General features: G+C 43.9%; 1 long non-coding RNA gene across 1 annotated transcript in view; it reads right to left on the bottom strand.

Moving 5' to 3' along the window:
• The window catches only part of LOC132344119 (uncharacterized), a 64909-nt gene extending 45664 nt beyond the window's left edge, over window positions 1-19245 (bottom strand). The window contains exons 1-2 of the long non-coding RNA XR_009493233.1: window positions 17700-19245; window positions 9611-15775 (exon numbers count right to left, since the gene is read on the bottom strand). This is a non-coding gene — a long non-coding RNA (uncharacterized lncRNA). The remainder of the gene's footprint in view (window positions 1-9610; window positions 15776-17699) is intronic.
• Between the last annotated feature and the right edge of the window lie 7643 nt (window positions 19246-26888).

Genomic DNA, 26888 nt, shown 5'->3' on the forward strand with positions numbered 1-26888 from the left:
CCATACTGTCTTGATGACTGTAGCTTTGTAGTATAATCTGAAGTCAAGAAGGTTGATTCCTCCAGCTCTATTCTTCTTCCTCAAGACTGCTTTGGGTATTTGGGGTCTTTTGTGTTTCCATATGAATTGTGAAATTTTTTGTTCTAGTTCTGTGAAAAATGCCATTGGTAATTTGATAGGGATCACACTGAATCTGTAGATTGCATTTGGTATTATAGTCATCTTCAAAATATTGATTCTTCCTATCCAGGAACATGAAATATCTCTCCATCTGTTTATGTTGTCTTTGATTTCTTTCATTGGGGGGTCTTATAGTTTTCTGTTTACAGTTCTTTTATCTCCTTGCTGCTGCTAAGTCGCTTCAGTCCGATTCTGTGCAATCCCATAGACGGCAGCCCACCAGGCTCCCCAGTCCCTAGGATTCTCCAGGCAAGAACACTGGAGTGGGTTGCCATTTCCTTCTCCAATGCATGAAAGTGAAAAGTGAAAGTGAAGTCGCTTAGTCGTGTCCGACCCTCAGCGACCCCGTGGACTGCAGCCTTCTAGGCTCCTCTTAGGTAGGTTTATTCCTAGATATTATTTTAGTTTCAATGGTGAATGGGATTGATTCCTTAATCTCTCTTTCTGATTTTTCAGTGTTTGTATATAGAAATACACAGTGATTTCTGTGTATTGATTTTGTATCCTGCAACTTTGCTAAATTCACTGATTAGCTCTAGTAATTTTCTGATACTATCTTTAGGGTTTTCTATGTACAGTATCATGTCATCTGCAAATACTGAGAACTTTACTTCTTCTTTTCCAATCTGGATTCCTTTAACTTCTTTTTCTTCTCTGATTGCTGTAGCTAGGACTTCCAGAACTATGTTGAATAGCAGTGGTGAAATTGGACACCCTTGTCTTGTTCTAATCTTAGGGGGAATACTTTCAGTTTTTCACCATTGAGACTAATGTTTGCTGTAGGCTTATCATAATGGCCTTTACTATGTTGAGGTAGGTTCATTCTATGCCCATTTTTTGAAGAGTTTTAACTATAAATGGGTGCTGAATTTTGTCAAAGGCTTCTCCTGCATCTGTTGAGATTATCATATGGTTTTTATCTTTCAATTTGTTAATATGGTGTATCACATTGATTGATTTGTGTATATTGACAAATCCTTGCATTCCTGGAATACACCCAACTTGATCAAGGTATATGAGCTTTTTGATGTGTTGCTGAATTCTGTTTGCTAAAATTTTGTTGAGGAATTTTGCATCTATGTTCATCAATGACATTGGCCTATGGTTTTCTTTTTTTGTGCTGTCTTTGTCTGGTTTTGGTATCAGGGTGATGGTGGTCTCATGGAATGAGTTTGGAAGTGTTCCTTCCTCTGTAATTTTTTGAAAGAGTTTTAGAAGGATAGGCATTATCTCTTCTCTAAATGTTTGACAGAATTCTCCTGTGAAGCCCTCTGGTCCTGGGCTTTTGTTTTTTGAAAGATTTTTTATCACAGTTTCAATTTCAGTGCTTGTAATTTGGTTGTTCATAATTTCTGTTTCTTCCTGGTTCAGTCTTGGAAGATTGAACTTTTCTAAGAATCTGTCCATCTCTTCCAGGTTATCTATTTTATTGCCATATAGTTGTTCATAATACTTTCTTATAATCCTTTGTATTCCTGCATTGTCTGTTGTATCCTCTCCTTTTTCATCTTTAATTTTGTTGATTTGATTCTTCTCTCTTTTTTTCTTGATGAGTCTGGCTAAAGGTTTGCCAATTTTGTTTATCTTCTCAAAGAACCAGCTTTTGGTTTTATTAATCTTTACTATTGTTTCTTTCATTTCTTTTTCATTTATTTCTGCTCTTATCTTTATGATTTCTTTCCTTCTACTAATTTTGGGGTTTTTTGTTCTTCTTTTTCCAGTTGTTTTAAGTGTAAAGTTAGATTGTCTATTTGATGTTTTTCTTGTTTCTTGAGGTAGGATTGTATCGCCATAAACCTCCTTCCTAGAACTGCTTTTGCTGCATCCCGTAGGTTTTGAGTTGCCAAGTTTTCATTGTCATTTGTTTCTAGAAATTTTTTTATTTTCCTTTTGATTTCTTCAGTAACGTGTTGGTTATTTAGAAACGTGTTGTTTAATCTCCATGTATTTGTGTTTCTTACAATTTTTTTCTTGTAATCAATATCTAGTCTCATAGTGTTGTAGTTGGCGAAGATGCTTGATACAATTTCAATTTTCTTAAATTTACTGAGGCTTGATTTGTGAGAAAAGATGTGGTCTATCCTGGAGAATGTTCCATGTGCACTTGAGAAGAAGGTGTATTCTTCTGCATTTGGATGGAATGTGCTGAAGATATCAATGAGATCCACCTCACCTAACGTATCATTTAAGACTTGTGTTTCCTTATTAATTTTGTTTTGATGATCTGTCCATTTGTGTGAGTGGGGTGTTAAAGTCTCCTACTCTTATTGTGTTACTCTCAATTTCTTTTATGTCTGCTAGTGTTTGTCTTATATATTGAGATGCTCCTATTTTGGATGCATAGATATTTACAACTGTTATGTCTTCCTCTTATATTGATCTCTTGATCATTATGTAGTGTCCTTCCTTATCTCTTGTAATCTTCTTTATTTTAAGGTCTCTTTTGTCTGATATGAGGATTGCTACTTCAGCTTTCTTTTGCTTTCCATTTGCATGGAATATATTTTTCCATCCTCTCACTTTCAGTCTGTATGTGTCTTGACGTCTGAAGTGGGTTTCTTGTAGACAGCGGGTCTTGTTTTTGCATCCATTCAGCCAGTCTGTCTTTTGGTTGGAGCATTTAATCCATTTACATTTAAAGTAATTTTTGATATATATGTTCCTATTGCCATTTTCACTCCTTGGAAGGAAAGTTATGACCAACGTAAACAGCATATTAAAAGGCAAAGACATTACTTTGCCAACAAAGGTCAGTCTAGTCAAGGCTATGGTTTTTCCAGTGGTCATGTATGGATGTGAGAGTTGGACTATGAAGAAAGCTGAGCGCCAAAGAATTGATGCTTTTGAACTGTGGTGTTGGAGAAGACTCTTGAGAGTCCCTTGGACCACAAGGAGATCCAACCAGTCCATCCTAAAGGACATCAGTCCTGAGTGTTCATAGGAAGGACTGATGTTGAAGCTGAAACTCCAATACTTTGGCCACCTGATGCGAAGAACTGACTCATTTGAAAAGACCCTGATGCTGGGAAAGATTGAAGGCAGGAGGAGAAGGGGACAACAGAGGATGAGATGGTTGGATGGCATCACCAACTCAATGGACATGAGTTTGGGTAAACTCCGGGAGTTGGTGATGGACAGGGAGGGCTGGCATGCTGCAGTCCATGGTGTTGCAAAGAGTCAGACACAACTGAGCGACTGAACTGAACTGAATTGCCATTTTCTTAATTGTTTGGGGTTTATTTTATAGATCTTTTTTCTTCTCTTGTATTTCTTGACTATATAAGTCCCTTTAACATTTGCTGTAACGCTGGTTTGGTAGTACTGAATTTTCTTAACTTTTGCTTGTCTGAAAAGCTTTTTATTTCTCCATCAGTTTTGAATGAGATCCTTGCTGGGTACTGTAATCTTGGTTGTAGATTTTTCCCTTTCAGTGCTTTAAATATGTCCTGCCATTCGCCTTTGGCCTGCAGAGTTTTTGCTGAAAGATCAGCTGTTAAGCGTATGGGGTTTCCCTTGTATGTTACTTGTTGCTTCTCCCTTGCTGCTTTTAAGATTCTTTCTTGTGTTTAGCCTTTGTTAGTTTGATTAGTATGTGTTTTGGCATGTTTCTCCTTGTGTTTATCCTGTATGGGACTCTTTGTGCCTCTTGGACTTGATTGACTATTTCCTTTTCCATGTTGGGGAAATTTTCAAGTATAATCTCTTCAAAAATTTTCTCATACCCTTTCTTTTCTTCTTCTTCTTCTGGGACTCCTATAATTTGAATGATGGTGCATTTGATATGGTCCCAGAGATCTCTCTTTTCATTCTTTTTACTTTATCTTGCTCTTCAGAAGTTATTTCCACCATTTTATCTCCCAGCTCACTGATTCGTTCTTATTCTTCAGATATTCTGCTATTGATTCCTTCTAGAGTATTTTTAATTTCAGTAATTGTGTTGTTTGTCTCTGTATGTTTATTCTTTAATTCTTCTAGATCTTTGTTAAATGATTCTTGCATTTTCTCCATTTTGTTTCCAAGGGTTTTGATCATCTTTACTATCATTATTATGAATTCTTTTTCAGGCAGTTTGCCTATTTCCTCTTCATTTATTTGGATTTCTGTGTTTCTAGTTTGTTCCTTCATTTGTGCAGTATTTCTCTGCCTTTTCAATATTTTTAAGTTATTGTGTCTGAGGTCTCCTTTCCCAGGCTTCCAGGAAAGTTGAATTTTTTCTTTGAAGAAAGTTGAATTCTTTCTTCCTTTTGGGTTCTGCCCTCCTAAGACTGGTCCAGCAGTTTGAGCTTTGTATAGGCTGAGCTTTGTATAGGGTGAAATTTATGCTGAGTTTTTGTTTGTTTGTTTTTCCTCTGATGGGCAAGGCTGAGTGAGGTGGTAATCCTGTCTACTGATGACTGGGTTTGTATTTTTGTTTTGTTTGTTGTTTAGATGAGACATCCTGCACAGGGTGCTTACTGGTGGTCGGATGATGCAGGGTCTTGTATTCAGGTGGTTTCCTTTGTGTGAGTTCTCACTATTTGATACTCCGACTGAGTGACTTCACTTTCACTTTTCACTTTCATGCATTGGAGAAGGAAATGGCAATCCACTCCAGTGTTCTTGCCCGGAGAATCCCAGGGACGGGGGAGCCTGGTGGGCTGCCATCTATGGGGTCGCCCAGAGTCGGACAGAACTGAAGCGACGGAGCAGCAGCAGCAGCAGGGTTAGTTGATCGCTGAGGAAGCCTTTCTTATCTCTCCTTGCTATTCTTTGGAACTCTGCATTCAGATGCTTATATCTTTCCTTTTCTCCTTTGCTTTTCACTTCTTTTCACAGCTATTTATAAGGCCTCTTCAGACAGCCATTTTGCTTTTTTGCATTTCTTTTACATGGGGATGGTCTTGATCCCTGTCTCCTGTACAATGTCACAAACTTCCGTCCATAGTTCATCAGGCACTTTGTCTAGCAGATATAGTCCCTTAAATCTATTTCTCACTTCCACTGTATAATCACAAGGGGTTTGATTTAGGTCATACCTGAATGGTCTAGTGGTTTTCCCTACTTTCTTCAATTTAAGTCTGACTTTGGCAATACGGAGTTCATGATCTGAGCCACAGTCAGCTTCTGGTCTTGTTTTTGCTGACTGTATAGAGCTTCTCCATCTTTGGCTGCAAAGAATATAATCAACCTGATTTCGGTGTTGACCATCTGGTGAAGTCCATGTGTAGAGTCTTCTTTTGTGTTGTTGGAAGAGGGTGTTTGCTATGACCAGTGCATTCTCTTGGCAAAACTCTATTAGTCTTTGCCCTGCTTCATTCTGTATGCCAAGGCTAAATTTGCCTGTTACCCCAGGTGTTTCTTGACTTCCTACTTTTGCATTCCAGTCCCCTATAATGAAAAGGACATCTTTTTTGGGTGTTAGTTCTAAAAGGTCTTGTAGATCTTCATAGAACTGTTCAACTTCAGCTTCTTTAGCGTTACTGGTTGGGGTGTAGGCTTGGATTACTGTGATATTGAATGGTTTGCCTTGGAAACGAACAGAGATCATTCTGTCGTTTTTGAGATTGCATCCAAGTACTGCATTTCGGACTCTTGTTGACCATGATGGCTACTCCATTTCTTCTGAGGGATTCCTGCCCGCAGCAGTAGATATAATGGTCATCTGAGTTAAATTCACCCATTCCAGTCCATTTGAGTTCTCTATTCCTAGAATGTCAACGTTCACTCTTGCCAGCTCCTGTTTGACCACTTCCAATTTGCCTTGATTCATGGACCTGACATTCCAGGTTCCTTTGCAATATTGCTCTTTACAGCATTGGACCTTGCTTCTATCACCAGTCACACGCACAACTGGGTATTGTTTTTGCTTTGGCTCCATCCTTTCATTCTTTCTGGAGTTATTTCTCCACTGATCTCCAGTAGCATATTGGGCACCTATCGACCTGGGGAGTTCCTCTTTCAGTATCCTATCATTTTGCCTTTTCATACGTTCATGAGGTTCTCAAGGCAAGAATACTGAAGTGGTTTGCCATTCCATTCTCCAGTGGACCACATTCTGTCAGACCTGTCCACCATGACCCTTCTGTCTTGGGTGGCGCTACATGGCATGGCTTAGTTTCATTGAGTTAAACAAGGCTGTGGTCCGTGTGATCAAATTGGCTAGTTTTCTGTGATTATGGTTTCAGTGTGTCTGCCCTCTGATGACCTCTCGCAACACCTACCGTCTTGGGTTTCTCTTATCTTGGACATGGGGTATCTCTTCACGGCTGCTCCAGCAAAGTGCAGCCACTGCTCCTTACCTTGGACGAATCGCCCCTCCTAACCTTGAACATGGGGTTGCTCCTCTTGTCCACCACCCCTGGCCTCAGACGTGGGGTAGCTCTTCTTGTTCGCCGCCCCTGAACTCGGACGTGGGTTAGCTCCTCTTGGCCACCACCCCTGACCTCAGATTTGGGTAGCTCGCCTTGGCCACCGCCACTGACCTCAGATGTGGGGTAGCTCCTCTCGGCCACTGCCCCTGACCTTGGATGTGGGGTAGCTCCTCTCGGGCGCACTTGTGCCATCGCAGCCTGGCACTCTCTGATGCAGAGTTCCAAAGAATAGCAAGAAGAGATAAGAAAGCCTTCCTCAGCAATCAATGCAAAGACATAGAGAAAAACAACAGAATGGGAAAGACTAGAGATCTCTTAAAGAAAATTAGAGATACCAAGGGAACATTTCATGCAAAGATGGGCTTGATAAAGGACAGAAATGGTATGGACCTAACAGAAGCTGAGATATTAAGAAGAGGTGGCAAGAATACACAGAAGAACTGTACAAAAAAGATCTTCACAACCAAGATAATCACGATGGTGTGATCACTCACTTATAGCCAGACATCCTGGAATGTGAAGTTAAGAGGGCCGTAGAAAGCATCACTATGAACAAAGCTAGTGGAGGTGATGGAATTCCAGTGGAGCTATTTCAAATCCTGAAAGATGATGCTTTGAAAGTCCTGCACTCAATATGCCAGCAAGTTTGGAAAACTCAGCAGTGGCCACAGGACTGGAAAAGGTCAGTTTTCATTCTAATCCCAGAGAAAGGTAATGCCAAAGAATCATCAAACTACCACACAATTGCACTCATCTCACACGCTAGTAAAGTAATGCTCAAAATTCTCCAAGCCAGGCTTCAGCAATATGTGAACTCTGAACTTCCTGATGTTCAAGCTGGTTTTAGAAAAGGCAGAGGAACCAGAGATCAAATTGCCAACATCTGCTGGATCATGGAAAAAGCAAGAGATTTCCAGAAAAACATCTATTTCTGCTTTATTGACTATGCCAAAGCCTTTGACTGTGTGGATCACAACAAACTGTGGAAAATTCTGAAAGAGGTGGGAATACCAGAACACCTGACCATGCTCTTGAGAAACCTGTATACAGGTCAGGAAGCAACAGTTAGAACTGGACATGGAACAACAGACTGGTTCGAAATAGGAAAAGGAGTATGTCAAGGCTGTATATTGTCACCCTGTTTATTTAACTTATATGCAGAGTACATCATGAGAAGAGCTGGACTGGAAGAAACACAAGCCGGAATCAAGATTGCTGGGAGAAATATCAATAACCTGAGATATGCAGATGACACCACCCTTATGGCAGAAAGTGAAGAGGAACTAAAAAGCCTCTTGATGAAAGTGAAAGAGGAGAGTGAAAAAGTTGGCTTAAAGCTCAACATTCAGAAAACGAAGATCATGGCATCCGGTCCCCTCACTTCATGGGAAATAGATGGGGAAACAGTGGAAACAGTGTCAGACTTTATTTTTCTGGGCTCAAAAATCACTGCAGATGGTGACTGCAGCCATGAAATTAAAAGACACTTACTCCTTGGAAGGAAAGTTATGACCAACCTAGATAGCATATTGAAAAGCAGAGACATTACTTTGCCAACAAGGTCAAGGCTATGGTTTTTCCAGTTGTCTTGTACGGATGTGAGAGTTGGACTATGAAGAAAGCTGAGTGCCGAAGAATTGATGCTTTTGAACTGTGGTGTTGGAGAAGACTCTTGAGAGTCCCTTGGACTGCAAGGAGATCCAACCAGTCCATTCTAAAGGAGATCAGTCCTGGGTGTTCATTGGAAGGACTGATGCTGAAGCTGAAACTCCAGTACTTTAGCCACCTCATGCGAAAAGTTGACTCATTGGAAAAGACTCTGATGCTGGGAGGGATTGGGGGCAGGAGGAGAAGGGGACGATAGAGGATGAGATGGCTGGATGGCATCACTGACTCGATGGACATGAGTTTGGGTGAACTCTGGGAGTTGGTGATGGACAGGCGCCTGGCATGCTGTGATTCATGGGGTCACAAAGAGTCAGACGCGACTGGGTGACTGAACTGAATTGAACTGGGTTAGTCAGTCTAGGGTCTTGGAGTCAGTGCTCCTACTCCAAAGGCTCAGGCTTGATTTCTGGTCAGGAGTGAAGATTTCACAAGTGGTTTGTTATGGCATTAAGTGAGATTAAAACAAATATCCAAAACCGAGAAACCAAAGATGAACCCCAGACAAATGGCAGTTACAAAATCAGGCAAATAATAGTTAAAATAATGGAATATAAACATATACATATACACCCATTAGAAAAGACAAAATAGTCAAACAAAAGTATAGTAGGTTGACTCTGTGAACAAAGGAAATCAAAAATATATTTACCAGTTAAAAACAAAACTAACTTAAGCACAAACTGGAAAACAAATCTAAAGCAGGTGCCAAGTGGGGAATAAAGCAATGAAAACAAAACTAATAAATATGTTGAGAGGAAAGGAAAGAAAGAAGAGATATGGAAAGTTAAATACAGGTATATGAAGAAGATTTATATACATTAAAGATTAACTGCAGGGAAAAAGAACAGTAGGAAAGGCAAACAAAGGAATAAATATATAAAAAATATAATAGGTTTTTTAAAAATTAAAGTTATAAAAAAGAAAATTTAAAAATGGAAGAAGAAAGAAAAAAGGAAAAAACAAAAAGGAAAACTCCACAGAACTGCAAAAGCCCAACATAGAGGAGGCGGACATTTATAACAACAATAGAAAGTGTGACTGAATATACACAGATAAATATACATCCATACTCAAAATCAAAACAGTCCAACAAAAATAAAGTACAATAGATTTACCTGGTGAACAAGAAAACCAAAAATTATATCTACCAGAACAAAACTAATTAAAGCACAAACTGAAAAGCAAAACTAAAGCAAAGTGCCAACTGGGGAGTAAAGCAATGAAAATAAAACTAACAAATAAGTTGAAAGGAAAGGAGAGAAAGAAAAGAAAGAAAGAATTGATATGCAAAGTTAAATAGAGGTAGATAGAAAAGATTTATATGCATTAAAGATTAACTGCAAGGGGGAAAGAACAGTAGGAAAAACAAACAAAGGAATAAATATAGTTGAGCGTGAAAATGGTGCAGCTACCTGGTTTGCAGGGACCCTGGCAGCTCAAAGTGTGCAAGGACACAAGACTGCCTCCACCGCAGGAGTTATGGCCCTATCAGAGTTTTTTTCGAGTCTCTTGTAGCTGGCGATCAGAAGGCCTCTTTGGCCAGTCTTTCTCTGTAGTTCTGCCGGTTCAGGCACTTAGAGGGCTCCCTTGCCTGGGGTCCTTCTCTATTGTTCGGCGCATCAGGCACATAGAGGGGCCCCCTGGCTGGGGTCCTACTCTGTAGTTCAGTGCGTCAGGCGTTTGATGGCCCACCCTCTCTATTGTTCAGCTGCCTATGCTGGCGTGTGTGGAGAGAGAGGCTATGGTGATGGCTCCACCCCCTACAAGTGACTCAGCAGTATCGCCTTGCTTCCATGACTGCCTGGCTTTCCTCCACTGGCATTTCCCACCACAATTTCCTCCCTCACATCCCCTAAATCCATCTCTCTGCAGTCAACAGCAGCCCTCACCCTGGGATTGAATTAATTTTTTTAAGGAGCATCTAAACCAAACCACCCCTTTATTTTGGAAAGGAGGAAACCAGAAGGTCAAATGACTTTCTCAAGATCATGAGCTAATATTCAAGTTCATCACCAGCTTGCCTCTTCCAAACTCCAGGCCATGGCCTTCCCCTTCTGGGGGTTAAGAAAAGCCAGTACTTCTCGCTCTTGGCACTTCCTCTGAGGACAGTTGGAGACAACGTTTATCAGCGGAGCCCTGGCACTGTGGCCACCACATTCCGCCCTCTGATGACAAGGACCTGGAGGGGTGCAGCGGGAAGTAGGGCTGGGGGAGGGGTGCCTGGGAGGAGACTCTCCGGGAAGTGAGCTAAGATGTGGGTGGTACCCACCAGAGGAGGTTCAGTGCAGCGAAGAGCTGTTTCCTACTAGGAGATGCAAGTGCTGAACACAAAAGAGTGAAGATTATGTCATTCCATTTCTTTTGTTTAATTTTATTGTTTAGTCACTAAGTCATGTCCGTCTGATTCTTTGCAACCCCATGGACTGTAGCCTGCCAGGCTCCTCTGTCCATGGGACTTCCCAGGCAAGAATACCAGAGTGGGTTGCCATTTCCTTCTCCAGGGGATCTTCCCAACCCAGGGATTGAACTCCAGTCTCCTGCATTACAGTCAGATTCCTTACCGCTTAAGCTTCCCAGGAAGCCCATTCCGTTTATACAGATCTCAAAAGCAGGTGAAACTAATCAAAGGTGATCAAAATCAGGAAAGCAGAGGCCTTAGGGCTGATAGGGGGCTGCTCCCTGGAAAGGAGTAGGAAGAAACTTGCTGGGACCTGGGAAATATGCTCTGTCCTGATCTGGGAGGTGGTTACTTGGGTAGATGTGAAGGTTGGGCCATTTTAAAAGGGAGTTTGGGGTTGCTAAGAGTCGGACACGACTGAGCGACTTCCCTTTCACTTTTCACTTCATGCATTAGAGAAGGAAATGGCAACCCACTCCAGTGTTCTTGCCTGGAGAATCCCAGGGATGGCGGAGCCTGGTGGGCTGCCGTCTGTGGGGTCACACAGAGTTGGACACGACTGAAGCAACTTAGCAGCAGCAGCAGGACAACAGGAGAAGGCAACAGCACCCGACTCCAGTACTCTTGCCTGGAAAATCCATGGATGGAGGAGCCTTGTAGGCTGCAGTCCATGGGGTCGCGAAGAGTCAGACAGGACTGAGCAACTTCACTTTCACTTTTCACTTTCATGCATTGGAGAAGGAAATGGCAACCCACTCCAGTGTTCTTGCCTGGAGAATCCCAGGGACGGGGGAGCCTGGTGGGCTGCCGTCTATAGGGTCGCACAGAGTCGGACATGACTGAAGCGACTTAGCAGCAGGACAACAGGTCAGTCCTGAATATTCATTGGAAGCACTGATGTTGAAGCTGAAACTCCAATACTTTGGCCACCTGATGTGAAGAGCTGACTCATTTGAAAAGACCTTGAGTCTAGGAAAGATTGAAGGCGGGAGGAGAAGGGGACGACAGAGGATGAGATGGTTGGATGGCATCACTGACTCAATGGACATGAATTTGAGTAAACTCCAGGAGTTGGTGATGGACAGGGAGGCCTGGCGTGCTGCAGTCCATGGGGTTGCAAAGAGTCGGACACAACTGAACGACTGAACTGAACTGAATTGGGACAACGAGGCAGATCCTTGCACCCACTGGTGGATTTCCTAGTATCAAGAACTTTCCAAGCACTCCCAGGATAAGGGAGAGGCATACCCTGGGAATTTGAGATTGACATCTACACACTACTGTACATAAAACAGATAACTACTAAGGACCTACTGTATAGCACAGGGCACATTACTTAATACTCCCTGATGACCTATATGAGAAAACAATCTAAAAAAGAGTGGATACATATATATGTATAACAAATTCACTTTCCTACACAGCAGAAGGTATCACAACATCGAAAATCAATGATATTCCATTAACTTTTTTAAAAACCTTAAATAAGCCAATGAATAAATAAATGAATGGGATTCAGGCATCAGTAGAGCGCTAACAGCGTTCAGGGACCCTGAAAGCTGGGAGAACCTCGTGGCTCCTGATGACATCTGCCCACGTGAGGGTTACCATGTGGCCTCCTGGGGACTGTGGTTCGGCCCCTGCCTCTCTCTGATCTCTCACACACCATGGCTCCAAGTGATGCCTCCATACCCCTTCCCTATTCCTTGTCAGGCTTGTCCCCAAACCTTCCCTAGATCCATGATCTGCCCCAAGCCTCCTCTCAGTGTTCCAGAATTTCCCCTGTTCTGTGGCCCTGTCTTTGGCCAGGAGAGGGACAGTGGTTCCCAGCTTCAGACCCTCACCCAGGCAGCAGCCCCTCTCCTCTCTATGTCCTGGACTCCTAAGCCCCAGCTTGGACCTGAAGTCCCTATGCCCTCTGAGATGAGGCCACTTAGGCCTGGCCTGACACTTTCTCATGTGGACCCTCAGGGGTGCCCTGATAGGAATCCATAAATCCAGTCTTAGACCTACATGAGGAAAGTCTATGTATAGACACACTTACTCAAACTTACCCTTACATACTGCTCACACCTCCCAAATTCTGCTGGTCAAATGTCCTTGTCCCATGAAAGAAAGCCATAAACCCTATTGCTCAATTTGGTGACATAAGTAAACACAGGTTTGAAGGATTCAGCCCCAAGGTTGCGTTGTTTGAGCACACAATGATCAAGGATTTATGTGTTGAAGCTATAGTGGAAAGGCTGGTGAAGAACAAATATGGTGGCAGGAGTTAGAATCTGAGAAGGAACGCCAGCACAGTGACATCAGTCTCTCCAGGCAGCCACCTCCAGGACCTGGGTAAGAAAGGACCCCTATCAGAGCACCTCTCAGGAGGCGTGCCTTTGTGCCACCAGCTCTGTCGGTCCTCACTCTGATCTCATGAGAGTGACTTCAATTCCCCTTCACCAGATCAGAAAACTGAAGTCACACAGCTAGGGAGTGGCTGAGTGGGGATACCAGAAAACTATCAGTATTTGAGGAACTACTGTTACAGTGGAGATAGATGGAATCCATGGTCCTGCCTTCATGGAATCTATGAACTGCAAGGGAAACTGGAAACCAGCAATTCCTATGCAGTGTTGGTCAGGCCACATACCTAGAGCTCAGGGAAGGCTTCCTGGAGGAAGTGACATTTGAATCAGGATAAGTCAAGTGAGTGTGTCATGGGAGCCCTGGCCCAGGACCCATCTCAGCTCTTCTTGTGCCCGTAGGCCTTCTCCTCCCGGCCTCCCAGACAGCATTTGCCCAGTCACTTTTGTCATCTGTGTCATTTGTCACAGCCCTCTGAGGAAATGATAGTATTCACAGGAGATGAGTCACAGCCGAGGGCTTGGGGGTTCAGCACCTCCACACACACCTCTGATAGCTGGGCACCCCATTGGGCGGCTCTGCCCCAACAGGCTGGCACAAGGCTCACCGCAAGGCCGGCCGCATTTCACTGGGAAAGCAGTTATGATTTCACACCACTTTCATATGTGTTTCCACATCTGAGTCTTACAACTAGGGCAGGCATTATTAGCCCATTATTGGTGGCGGAAAATGAGCTGTGAAATGACTCAGTGGGGCTCACAGTGAGTCAGCAGCCAGGCCAGGTGAGCAGGTCAGCGACATGGCATCAAAGGCTCAGAACAAGCCGACTGCACACTGCCAGCTTTTTTTTTAATTGAAATATCATTGATTTACAATGTTGTGTTAATTTCTGTTGGACTATCCAGAGAAAATCATAATTGGAAAAGATACATGTACCCCAACGTTCATTGCAGCACTATTTATATGTAGTCAAGCCATGAAGGCTGGAGAAGGCAATGGCACCCCACTCCAGTACTCTTGCCTGGAAAATCCCATGGACAGAGGAGCCTGGTGGGCTGCAGTCCATGGTGTCGCTGAGGGTCGGACACGACTATGCGACTTCACTTTCACCTTTCACTTACATACATTGGAGAAGGAAATGGCAACCCACTCCAGTGTTCTTGCCTGGAGAATCCCAGGGACGGGGGAGCCTGGTGGGCTGCCGTCTATGGGGTCGCACAGAGTTGGACATGACTGAAGTGACTTAGCAGCAGCAGCAGCAGCAGCAGCAAGACATGAAGGTAACCTAAATGTGCATCAACATATGAATAGATAAAGAAGATATGGTACATAGATACAATGGAATACTACTCAGTCATAAAAAAGAACCAAAATGTCATTTGCAGCAATATGGATAGACCTAGAGATCATTACCAATTTAAAAAAAAAAATCGAAACTAATGATGTAGAGGTACACCCCTTCCTGGGGGGAACCTTTTTCAATTTCTCTTAAGTGCCTCTAGATTCTTCCTATCTTCATATCTCAGTGATCTTTCACTAAAATCAAGGTGTTGGCCAACCCTGCTGCTAGGATTCTGAGAAAGCCCGAAGCATCTTCTCAACAGGGAAATAATCGCTTTTCCTCGACACAGAGGAAACGTAGAAATGGAGCAGGCACCGCGTCAGGAAGACACAGTGACAGCACCTAGAAACATCTGACTCCAAACAAAGGAAGCAATTGGAGATTCAGGATACACACCAGACCCTTCCACAGCTGCATCAACAATCGCCATAGGGAAAAAGTCAAGACAGCACAGGAGGCTCTGGCCGCCGATCCAGGTACCTAAATCAGCCAAGCTCTGGAAGGAAGCCACTTCCAATGTTCGTGTCAAAACAATGCTGCAGTCTCTCTTTGTCTCCACTGAGGTTCCACTGAATAGCAGCTGTCAACAACTCAGGAAGACGGTGGTTGGTTCCAAGTCTTTCTTCTTTGCAAGTGTTCTTTTCTAAACATTATATTATTGCTCTTTTCAGCAAAGGCAAAAATAAAGGCATGCAGGGTGACTCCAGAGAGGCAAAATATTTCCGCCTGTGCTGGAGCCTTTGTTTCATCGCTCCATGTGAGGGGGTCAAAGGTCCTGGTATTAAGAAGACAGAGTTCTTCCATGTCTTGTTGAAGGGGAGGATTATTGGTGGCACACTCTACTGTCTTCTAGAAGCCCCCTTTGGTCTTTACAAAAAATGTTTGGGTAGAATAAACAGTGTCAATTTATCCAGGGCTTGGGAGGAGGGGCAAAGGGAGTTAGCATTTCACGGGGACGGACTTTCGGTCTGGGAAGACGATCAAGTTCTTCGGATGGATGGTGGCGAGTACAGTGTGAATGTACTTAATGCTGCTGAGCTGTATGCTTTAAAATGGTCCAAAGAGTCGATTTATGTTCAGTGTATTATACGACAATAAAAATCAGGCCAGAAAAAGTGTCAAGGAAATAGAAAAAGGTCACCGTGCTACAAAGAATCTAAAATATTTTACAGGTTTATTCTGCCACTGTGTTTAATATTTAAGCAGAGCCCATTCGATTTTACTTGATTCCTAATTTTGTATTCAGAGCCTGGTTTGCTGAGCACTCTTAGGAATAGCAAACATCCACTCTGGGCCAGTCCCGTGTCTGAGCCATCAGCCTTGGGGGAGTCGCTCTGTTCCCATGCCTTTCTCGTGGAACTTGAAAAGTTCGAATGACCTGACCTATGAGATCCCAGTGAAAAGTCAAGAACAAGTTCTTAGAACTCTTGGCTCAGCCAGCCGAGACTCCTGGCGTCGTCAGTCAGTGTTCCAGGCAAACGTTTCCTAGAGGAAAACAGCAGCCAAGTTCAGCATCTTGAGTCGGTTCCACAGTTGGCTGACAGGTGGACCATGGCTCATGGGCTCAGTTGTGGGCACACGTCCCTCACCTGGTGTCCAGAAAGAGTGCCCTACAGGACGTACCAGTGGGGTGTGTTGGGAGAGATGATGAAACGAGGAGCCCAAACATTGCTGGAGGGACCTCTGCTTTCTAGTTCTGAAAGCTTTTCCATCTTTCTTCCATTAAAATTTTCAAACAGTTACTTCAAAGTTATTTTTCTGTGGGATGACATATATTATCTTTCTAATGCTTTGCCCAGAGGCAAACTCCAAAAGAACAACTACAGCTTATTGATCACCTACCATAAGTATGCGCCAGGCACCATACTATAGATCTCTCATAATCTCCCCATCAGCTCTGCAAAATTCTCAGCTCCATTGGAGGGATAAGGGAACTGAGGCTCAGAGACGTTAAGTAACTTTCCCCAGGTCACATAGCTAGTGAGTGGCAGAACCAAAATCCAACAAACTCAGGTCTCCCTCATCTCCAAAATCACACTGCCTCCGAAAAGAGGGGTGAAACAGTAAGGATTCACACTCAGGCCAGATTCATGTATGATGCTAAATATTTGGATATTTGAAAAACTCAGGGGAGCTGTTTGAAATATTTTGTTCTTAGAAACAGAGGCCATCCCAGACTCTAAATACTTCACACTCCTTGTGGAGTGACTGGCACCTAGTAGATCCTCAGGAAGGGCAGTTGGTCATAGACCCCAAAATCAAGTGCTGTTTATGCTAATTGCCTGAATGTGCCCTCATCCAGCAATTCTGTGAGCAGGATGATAACAAGCCACATGAAAGAAATCAGCACATCCTTGGGAAGACAGCTTGACAGAACATGGCAACATCAAGGCATTCGGTTTCTCCTACAGTTCCAGCCTCCATTCGGTACTAATAACACTGTTTGGGCTCAGGCAAAGTGCTGGTCCACCCTCGCTGGTGGCATCTATGCTCATAATACACCCGACCGAAGACTTAGCTGGTTACCTATCCATCAAGCTCTGGCTGTCCCTTCCACGGAAGAAAAGAACCAAGATAAGAGGAAGAAGCTTTGCTCAGGCTGGAAGAGAAAAATCAGCACAGAATTTACACACTTCTGCTACCCAGGGACAGAAGAGCAGCCTTCCCAGAGTGTGTGTGTTTGTGTGTGTGTGTGTGTGTGTGTGTGTGTGTGTGAGTCTGTGTTGGGGGAATGAAAAGCAAAGTGTGTGTGTGCATGTGTGTTGGGGAATGAAAAGCAAAGCCCAGAATGTTGATTCCTTAATCAAAGACCCTTGTCTACACCAAGAGGAGGATATGGCTCAAGGATTTTGGAGCCCTTCTGTTGCATCGAGGTAGGTGATACCCTTCTCAACTTGCAGGTATCAATCCAGCCTTGATGACCCTTGAGTTATAATCCTTCCCAAATCACAGGCAGGAGCCAGTGAGCATAATCAGGCAGGCCAAAGAAATGACCTTGAAAGACATGAGAGGGTTTGAAAGACATTCTAGTTCAGAGGCTCTCTAACTCTGCCACACATCAGAATCCCCTGGAGGGCTTATGAAAGCAGACTGTGTGCCCCCCATCCCCACCCCACCCCCACCCCCCAGCAGGTCCTGAGAATGCAGATCTCTGACAAGATCCAGGTGATGCTGATGCTACCGGTCTGGGGCCACAGTTTGAGAACCGATTTTCTAATTATTTCAAGAAAATGATTTAAGGGCATGAGAACATTGCTCTGAATAACAAGGATATTATTATCAAATACCTCCCAAGTGCCAGATAAGTCACTGCCTTTGATATTTACAACACTCCTGCCAAGAAGGAATTAGTATTCCTGCTGTTCAGACTAGGATATGCTGGGACTTGGGAGTTCAGGGACATGCCTACCCCTGCACAGCTTATAACTAGCAGAGCCGAGATTTTAGCTGAGGTCAAGAAGACTGGAGGCTTTCTTGCTCTCCACCCTCTTTCTTGTCTCCTCTGGTGACTCTAGGCAGGCAGGGGGGGTGGGGAGAGTGCAGGAGGAGGATACCTGCAGAGCAGGAGCATCAGACAAGATGACACATACTGACAAAGCCAAGTGCCATGGATACGAGGGTGTGAGGTCACAGGCGTTCCAGGTCCCCAAGCACTAAAGAAGCTATGGACTTTGAGCTGGCCTGGCAGAGAATCAGGTGACAGGTGGACTCTTGAGCCACACCTGTCCTCAAAGAGACAGGCAGGGCTGTCCATGTGAATCACACTAGAGCCAAAGGTCCTTGAGTCTGTGATGGACAGGAACACACTTCAGAGGTGGGGAGAATGTGTTGCCCGTGGGCTTTGGCCAGCTCAAAGATGGAGAAGCGGGAAAAGCAATTACGTTTTACTCAGCTCCTACTGTGAGCCAGACTACTACTTCATTCAGCTGTCCATTTGAGGAGTAAGGGATCTGAGGCTCAGAGAGGTTAAGGAATTTACCTCAAGCTGCACAGAAGGCAAACAACTGAGATACTAGACTTAAAACTCAGGTTTCCCAGAACACCAAACCTGCACTTACCCTCTGACTGACCCTACAGAGCTCCTACCTAATCCATGTGAATTGGAGGTGAGTGTGGCCAGGCCACAGGAGAGGGTCTCCTCTTCCTCTCTCACTTCCCAGGCCGGGGCAGGAGGAGGGGCTGTCTTCCAGCCAGAGAAAGGGTCTTTCTCTCTCACCTGTGCCACAGGGTAACCTGAGCTAAAAACTTAGCTCCACTGAACTTGTATCGGGAAAGAGTCCCTCAGAGTCACAGAGCAATGACTCGGGTAGAGCAGCACTGCTAAGTGACACCCACTCCCCAACCCACCATGGCCGTGCATCTGGGGTGGTCAGGACCCTGCCAGCCACCCATCCACCCACCTGGGAAAACAGGCCATCAGGCACCCCTGGGCTCCAGGTTGGCCTCTGCTATAGTGTCTCAGCCACATCTTCTCATAGCAGGGTCCCAAAACTGCACCCCAGGATTTCAGCTTTGTAAGGCGCTTAACCAGAGAAGCCCCTGAAGTTAACCTGGGCTTGGCCTGCAGGGCCCCACCAGTTCCTAGAGGAAAAATCTAGTCAGGCAGGAGAAGTCCAAATATTCTTCTGCTTTAGGGTGCAAAGAGAGCCTCCTTACCTTCTGAAACACCCACGACACAAGACATTGTCGTGTTTCCCAAAAATGACCTTCTGGTCTGAGCTTCTGCCAGACTAAACACCCGATCAACATCAGGTGGATGGTGGAAACTCTGGAGTTCACTGGGGCCTCTATCTCCCTCTGTCCAGTGTTGTGTCTTCCTGTGTTTGATAGCAAGAGGCCGGGTACACAATGCAAATACAGTCTCAGGCAGCATATGGCTTGCAAAGCACTATTTACAACAATTTGAAGGCACCAGCTTTCTGCTCTTCCACTGGCCATGGGGGTCTGCCTTTCCCTTGACCTCAATCTGTCTGCCAAGGCTCCCTCAAATGCTAATGGGTGGGAAGCATGTGAGTCCCGGAGAGCCCGCATTCCAATATGGGGTGCTAAATGGATTCCAGCAATTGTCCAAAGCGAAATATTGAATTGAAATGAACCTACTGTTTTTGCGAGAAGATGCTTTTGGCTGAGGTAGCTTAAAAAGAAAATCCAATCAAAATATCAGTGAAACCGGAGAAATCGGGGTCTCCTCGAGAATCACTGTATTACAGTACAACTTAGAGTCTGAACCTGTTGTTAAATGCACCCAATGTCACCAAGGACAAAGCTCAGTTTACAGAGCAGACAGATGAACAGCAGAAGGTATCACAGTCACGTGTTTTCATTGTAAGCGACTTGTGAGAGACTTCTTGTTACTGTTCCATTGTTAAGTCATGTCTGACTCTTGGTGACCACCCCTGGACGGTAACATGCCAGGCTTCCCTGTCCTTCACTGTCTCCCAGAGTTTGCTCAAACTCAGGTCCATTGAGTCCGTGATGCCATCCAACCATCTCTTCCTCTGTCATCCCCTTCTCCTCCTGCCCCCAATCTTTCCCAGCATCAGGGTCTTTTCCAATGAGTCAGGTCTATGCAGTAGGTGGCCAAGAGACAGCACAGATCCCAAGTGACTGAAGGGAGTCTTTTCAAATTGTAAGACTTTGCCAGGGTGATCAGAGAGGACTGAAGTCAGCCCTCATCCTACAAGGCTAGACGTGGAATTCTACCACCCTTGGTTATGTTAACACAGCACCAAAATGTTGTGTGGGCCTTACAATGGACTCATGCGTTCACTTTGCATTTTCTTTTTTTAAATTAAGTATTTATTTGGCTGCACTGGGTCTTAGACACACAGGATCTTTAATCTTCATTGTAGCATGTGAAATCTTTAGTTGCAGTATGTAGGATCTAGTTCCATGACTAAGGATTGAACCTGGGCCCCCTGCATTGGGAGCATGGAGTCTTTGCCACTGGATCACCAAGGAAGTCCCTCATGCAATCCCTCTGTTTTTCAGTTTTTGCTTATATGCTCATTCTAAGCAGGAAATTCTGTCTCCATCTGTCAGACTCTCATAAAGAAGTTTTTGCTTTTGTTTTTTCATTTACTTAGTTTGGGTTTCTGCCATACATCAACATGAATCAGCCACAGGTATACATATGTCCCTTCCCTCTTGAACCTCTTTCCCACCTCCCAGCCCATCCCACCCCACCCCATCCCAGGACAGAAATGAACTGTTCCTGGTCCATGGCCCATGAACGTACACTGGATGGAAGACACCTGTCCAGAGCCCACCCTGAAAGTGGGCTGAGCAGAGCTGGGATGGGGCAGCGAGCAGGAGGTAAGAAGAGTCACTCTCAAGTGGGAAAGCATCACTAGGTCTTGCTCCATATGAATGACTGATGCTACCAGGAAACTCAGGGACTCTGCTCTGAGCCCTGTGACCTAGATGGCTCCTCATTCATAAATACAAAAAAAAAAAGCAATTTTGTTAACACTCCCATGGACACTGCAGTCACTTGGGATCTGTGCTCTTTGTTGCCAAAGCCTCATTCATAACCCTAAACATCTTGTCTGTAACTAACATGGCTCAGGCCCCAGGAAACTGCTTCTCTATCACATCTCTGTATCTCTGCCCATGGTCTCTGGGAAAAAGAGAGAAACTCATTGCTTCCAAATGCCACGAAGGCCTTTGAGTTTTACCGTGGCTGCTGATCAGAGACAGGACAGGATTTCAGATCGCAGAGAGGGTTTGAGCAGCAGATGCAGGCAGGTGAGAGCAAAGACAAATTAACATGTCAACTGCTTCCCCTCGGCCAATGTGACTGAACAGATTCTTGCAGCAGAAATTATCATTTCCCGGTAGACGCACTCATCTGTTTCCAGTGCTTCTCTTCCTGTTCCAATTCCTGTTCCCGGAGACACTCAAAAATTAACATGGTATTCGCAACAATCACACATGGCAGCTGGGGAACCTGGTGCAAAATCTCACAATTCCCATGATCTTAAAATTGGTGTCTTTGTAGGTCTAACTGTAACGTGTCTGATGCAGAACATGGATCCTTTACATTAGCAACTAGATGAGAGCTGAATACTAGCAATTGAAAGTATAGTTTACAATGATGTGATAAGATTTAATTTTCAGAAAATAACATGTAAGACATTTTATTTGAGAAAATTGAACACTTTTTACATTTGCTAATTACAATTTGAAGCGAGGCCGAGAGGAGCTACCCTACGTCCAAGGAGCGGCAGCTGCACGGGCACAGGAGGGCAGACAGGAGCTACTCCACGTTCAAGATCAGAAGAGGCCATTCGTCCAAGGTAAGGAGCAGCAGCTACGTTTTGCTGGAGCGGCCATGAAACAGATACCCCATGTCCAAGGTAAGAGAAACCCAAGTAAGACGGTAGGTGTTGTGAGAGGGCATCAGACGGCACATACTGAAACCATAATCACAGAAAACTAGCCAATCTGGTCACACGGATCACAGCCTTGTCTAACTCAATGAAACTAAGCCATGCCGTGTAGGGCCACCCAAAATGGAAGGGTCATGGTGGACAGGTCTGACAGAATGTGGTCCACTGGAGAAGGGAATGGCAAACCACTTCAGTATTCTTGCCTTGAGAACCCCATGAACAGTATGAAAAGGCAAAATGATAGGATACTGAAAGAGGAACTCCCCAGGTCGGTAGGTGCCCAATATGCTACTGGAGATCAGTGGAGAAATAACTCCAGAAAGAATGAAAGGATGGAGCCAAAGCAAAAACAATACCCAGCTGTGGATGTGACTGGTGATAGAAGCAAGGTCCGATGCTGTAAAGAGCAATATTGCAAAGGAACCTGGAATGTCAGGTCCATGAATCAAGGCAAATTGGAAGTGGTCAAACAGGAGCTGGCAAGAGTGAACGTTGACATTCTAGGAATAGAGAACTCAAATGGACTGGAATGGGTGAATTTAACTCAGATGACCATTATATCTACTACTGCGGGCAGGAATCCCTCAGAAGAAATGGAGTAGCCATCATGGTCAACAAAAGAGTCCGAAATGCAGTACTTGGATGCAATCTGAAAAACGACAGAATAATCTCTGTTCGTTTCCAAGGCAAACCATTTAATATCACAGTTACTCCAAGCCTATGCCCCAACCAGTAATGCTGAAGAAGCTGAAGTTGAACAGTTCTATGAAGACCTACAAGATCTTTTAGACCTAATACCCAAAAAGGATGTCTTTTTCATTATAGGGGACTGGAATGCAAAAGAAGGAAGTCAAGAAACACCTGGGGTAACAAGCAAATTTGGCCTTGGAATATGGAATGAAGCAGGGAAAAGGCTAGTAGAGTTTTGCCAAGAGAACGCACTGGTCATAGTAAACACCCTCTTCCAACAACACAAGAGAAGACTCTACACATGGACATCACCAGGTGGTCAACAACAAAATCAGACTGATTATATTCTTTGCAGCCAAAGATGGAGAAGCTCTATACAGTCAGCAAAAACAAGACCAGGAGCTGACTGTTGCTCAGATCATAGACTCCTTATAGCCAAAGTCAGACTTAAATTGAAGAAAGTAGGGAAAACCACTAGACCATTCAGGTATGACCTAAATCAAACCCCTTATGATTATACAGTGGAAGTGAGAAATAGATTTAAGGGATTAGATCTGCTAGACAGAGTGCCTGATGAACTATGGATGGAGGTTCGTGACATTGTACAGGAGACAGGGATCAAGACCATCCCCATGGAAAAGAAATGCAAAAAAGCAAAATGGCTGTCTGGGGAGGCCTTACAAATAGCTGTGAAAAGAAGAGAAGCAAAAAGCAATGGAGAAAAGGAAAGATATAAGCATCTGAATGCAGAGTTCCAAAGAACAGCAAGGAGAGATAAGAAAGCCTTCCTCAGCGATCAAAGCAAAGGAAATAGAGGAAAACAACAGAATGGGAAAGACTAGAGATCTCTTAAAGAAAATTAGAGATACCAAGGGAACATTTCATGCAAAGATGGGCTCAATAAAGGACAGAAATGGTATGGACCTAACAGAAGCAGAAGATATTAAGAAGAGGTGGCAAGAATACACAGAAGAACTGTACAAAAAAGATCTTCATGACCCAGATAATCACGATGGTGTGATCACTCACCTAGAGCCAGACATCCTGGAATGTGAAGTCAAGTGGGCCTTAGGAAGCATCACTACGAACAAAGCTAGTGGAGGTGATGGAATTCCAGTGGAGCTATTTCAAATCCTAAAGGATGATGCTGTGAAAGTGCTGCACTCAATATGCCAGCGGATTTGGAAAACTCAGCAGTGGCCACAGGACTGGAAAAGGTCACTTTTCATTCCAATCCCAAAGAAAGGTAATGCCAAAGAATCATCAAACTACTGCACAATTGCACTCATCTCACATGCTAGTGAAGAAATGCTCAAAATTCTCCAAGCCAGGCTTCAGCAATATGTGAACCGTGAACTTCCAGATGTTCAAGCTGGTTTTAGAAAAGGCAGAGGAACCAGAGATCAAATTGCCAACATCCGCTGGATCATCAAAAAAGCAAGAGAGTTCCAGAAAAACATCTATTTCTGCTTTATTGACTATGCCAAAGCCTTTGACTGCATGGATCACAATAAACTGTGGAAAATTCTGAAAGAGATGGGAATACCAGACCACCTGATCTGCCTCTTGAGAAACCTATATGCAGGTCAGGAAGCAACAGTTAGAACTGGACATGGAACAACAGACTGGTTCCAAATAGCAAAAGGAGTACATCAAGGCTGTATATTGTCACCCTGTGTATTTAACTTCTATGCAGAGTACATCATGAGAAACACAGGGCTGGAAGAAGCACAAGCTGGAATCAAGATTGCCGGGAGAAATATCAATAACCTGAGATATGCAGATGACACCACCCTTATGGCAGAAAGTGAAGAGGAACTAAAAAGCCTCTTGATGAAAGTGAAAGAGGAGAGTGAAAAAGTTGGCTTAAAGCTCAACATTCAGAAAACGAAGATCATGGTATCTGGTCCCCTCACTTCATGGGAAATAGATGAGGAAACAGTGGAAACAGTGTCAGACTTTATTTTTCTGGGCTCCAAAATCACTGCAGATGGTGAGTGCAGCCATGAAATTAAAAGACACTTACTCCTTGGAAGGAAAGTTATGACCAACCTAGATAGCATATTGAAAAGCAGAGACATTACTTTGCCCGCAAAGGTCCGTCTAGTCAAGGCTATGGTTTGTCCTGTGGTCATGTATGGGTGTGAGAGTTGGACTGTGAAGAAAGCTGAGCGCCGAAGAATTGATGCTTTTGAACTGTGGTGTTGGAGAAGACTCTTGAGAGTCCCTTGGACTGCAAGGAGATCCAACCAGTCCATCCTAAAGGAGATCAGTCCTGGGTGTTCATTGGAAGGACTGATGCTGAAGCTGAAACTCCAGTACATTGGCCACCTCATGTGAAGAGTTGACTCATTGGAAAAGACTCTGATGCTGGGAGGGATTGAGGGCAGGAGGAGAAGGGGACAACAGAGGATGAGATGGCTGGATGGCATCACCGACTCAATGGACATGAGTTTGGGTAAACTCCGGGAGTTGGTGATGGACAGGGAGGCCTGGCGAGCTGCGATTCATGGAGTCGGAAAGAGTTGGACATGACTGAGCAACTGAACTGAACTGAACTGAATTACAACAATTTGAATATTTCCTTTCAAATTTTAACCTCATATTTTATGAGAAAAGTGACTTTCTTTCAAATTATTGAGTTGGCCAAAAAGTTCATGCAGGTGTTTTTGTAGCATCTTATGTAAATACACGAATGAAATTTTTGGCCAACCCAGTATATGTAAAAATATTTTTTTTAATATTTTATATGTACTCTCACATTTTTTATGAAAATACACTCAAGATTTTCATATTTTAAATATACCTACACAAAGAACTCCTTAGCTCATTGCTGTCCACAGAACAAAATGATGTGAAAATGTTCGTTTATAATGACAGGATTTGTGATCATGTTGAAATGAAAGCAAAAAATTAATTTAAGGAAATAAATATAAAATAATGATAAATTAAGTGTGTCTTTATTTTGTTTGTCATTCAAATGAAACAGATGAACATTTAAACGTGCAATAATAATTAATTCAGTCACCTCTAGTACTGCCAACTTTTGGTCATGGAAACATAGCTCTGGACAGTTTTAAATTTTGTCTTTATGAATGTATATATTTTTTTAAAGATAGAAGAAAGAGAAGACATGATTTAACCATTTATAGGCTTATTTGTACCCCCACCCTGTACTCTGCAAATGTTAGAGGTGGACCCATGAATTTAGAGAGAATTAAGCCAGATGTACCTATGAATCTGGAAGACAGACACTATTACACATTTTCGTTTCAATAACCACTTTCAGATAACCAGAACACCTTCAGCTTTTGTTTACAGGCATTTCCTTCTGCCTCAATAATTGTTTTTCTGTCTTACCAAGTAAAGCGTGTTCAGCACATAGTCCTGCGCCTGATACAGAAGACATTGAATAAATATTTGTTGGCTGAATGCAGTTCATTCGTTACACATGGAAAGAGGATATGAAATCTCAACCAATTGTGAATAAAGTCTGGATGGTTTAATCAACAGTTATAAATCCCCACAAAAGAATTTCATTCATGACTTGAGTTTCATTCATATGTTATAATTTGACAAGTGCTTATAAACTGTCACCATCACCCTCAGACACAGGTGGTGCCATCTTTCCAGAAACAAGGATCCAAACCATCTTATTATGATAAGTCTTAGATGGCACGTATCACAGGGCACCAGAGCCACAGCGTCTTCCCTTTGTTTCAGGAAGAAGAAGAACTGGCGTGTGTACAGCACTACTGTATCTCTGAGCACTTCACAATGTCTTAATAGGCTGTGGGTGGAAACAGAAAAAACAAACAGAAAAAAATACAGCAACCCAAGCTGGAAAACAGTTGCTGAGCTTCCAAACACAAGGGTGATGTGTGCCCCGTGTTCCCCACAGGATACTGAATTGCAAAACAGCCCAATTAATCTGGAAGCACACAGACCACCAGGTAATTTTCACCAGTAATGAAACAGGTCAAACCACCCTTCTCTTATCTGCACCTGACAGATCCGTTTCTCCCCTCAGGAGCCAGGAATAGTATTGTGTTGCCCTGGAGGCAGTACTTCTTGACCTTTTGCACAAGACTGCACACGTGCAGAATGCATCTGTGTGGCACACGAGGTGGGGGTGGGGGATGGGAAGCTGCTGTTCAAAGCTGGGCTCACAGCCCAGGACCCCGGGCTGCTCAAGTTGGTGGCTGAGTCACATTCTATCAGCCCAGCTAAAATCCATTTCGTCATGCCTAAGTCCATCAACTGGGAAGCTTTGCTGCAGGAGAATGCCTCCCTGATGAAGTCCCAGATAGAAATGGGGAGAGGTCCTCGGTAATTCTAAGATGCATGGTTAACCAAGCTGCTGCTGCTGCTGCTAAGTCACTTCAGTCGTGTCCGACTCTGTGTGACCCCATAGACGGCAGCCCACCAGGCTCCCCCGTCCCTGGGATTCTCCAGGCAAGAACACCGGAGTGGGTTGCCATTTCCTTCTCCAATGCATGAAAGTGAAAAGTGAAAGT

The sequence above is a fragment of the Bos taurus genome, chromosome 28 (genome assembly GCF_002263795.3).
Source record: "Bos taurus isolate L1 Dominette 01449 registration number 42190680 breed Hereford chromosome 28, ARS-UCD2.0, whole genome shotgun sequence".
NCBI lineage: Eukaryota > Metazoa > Chordata > Mammalia > Artiodactyla > Bovidae > Bos > Bos taurus.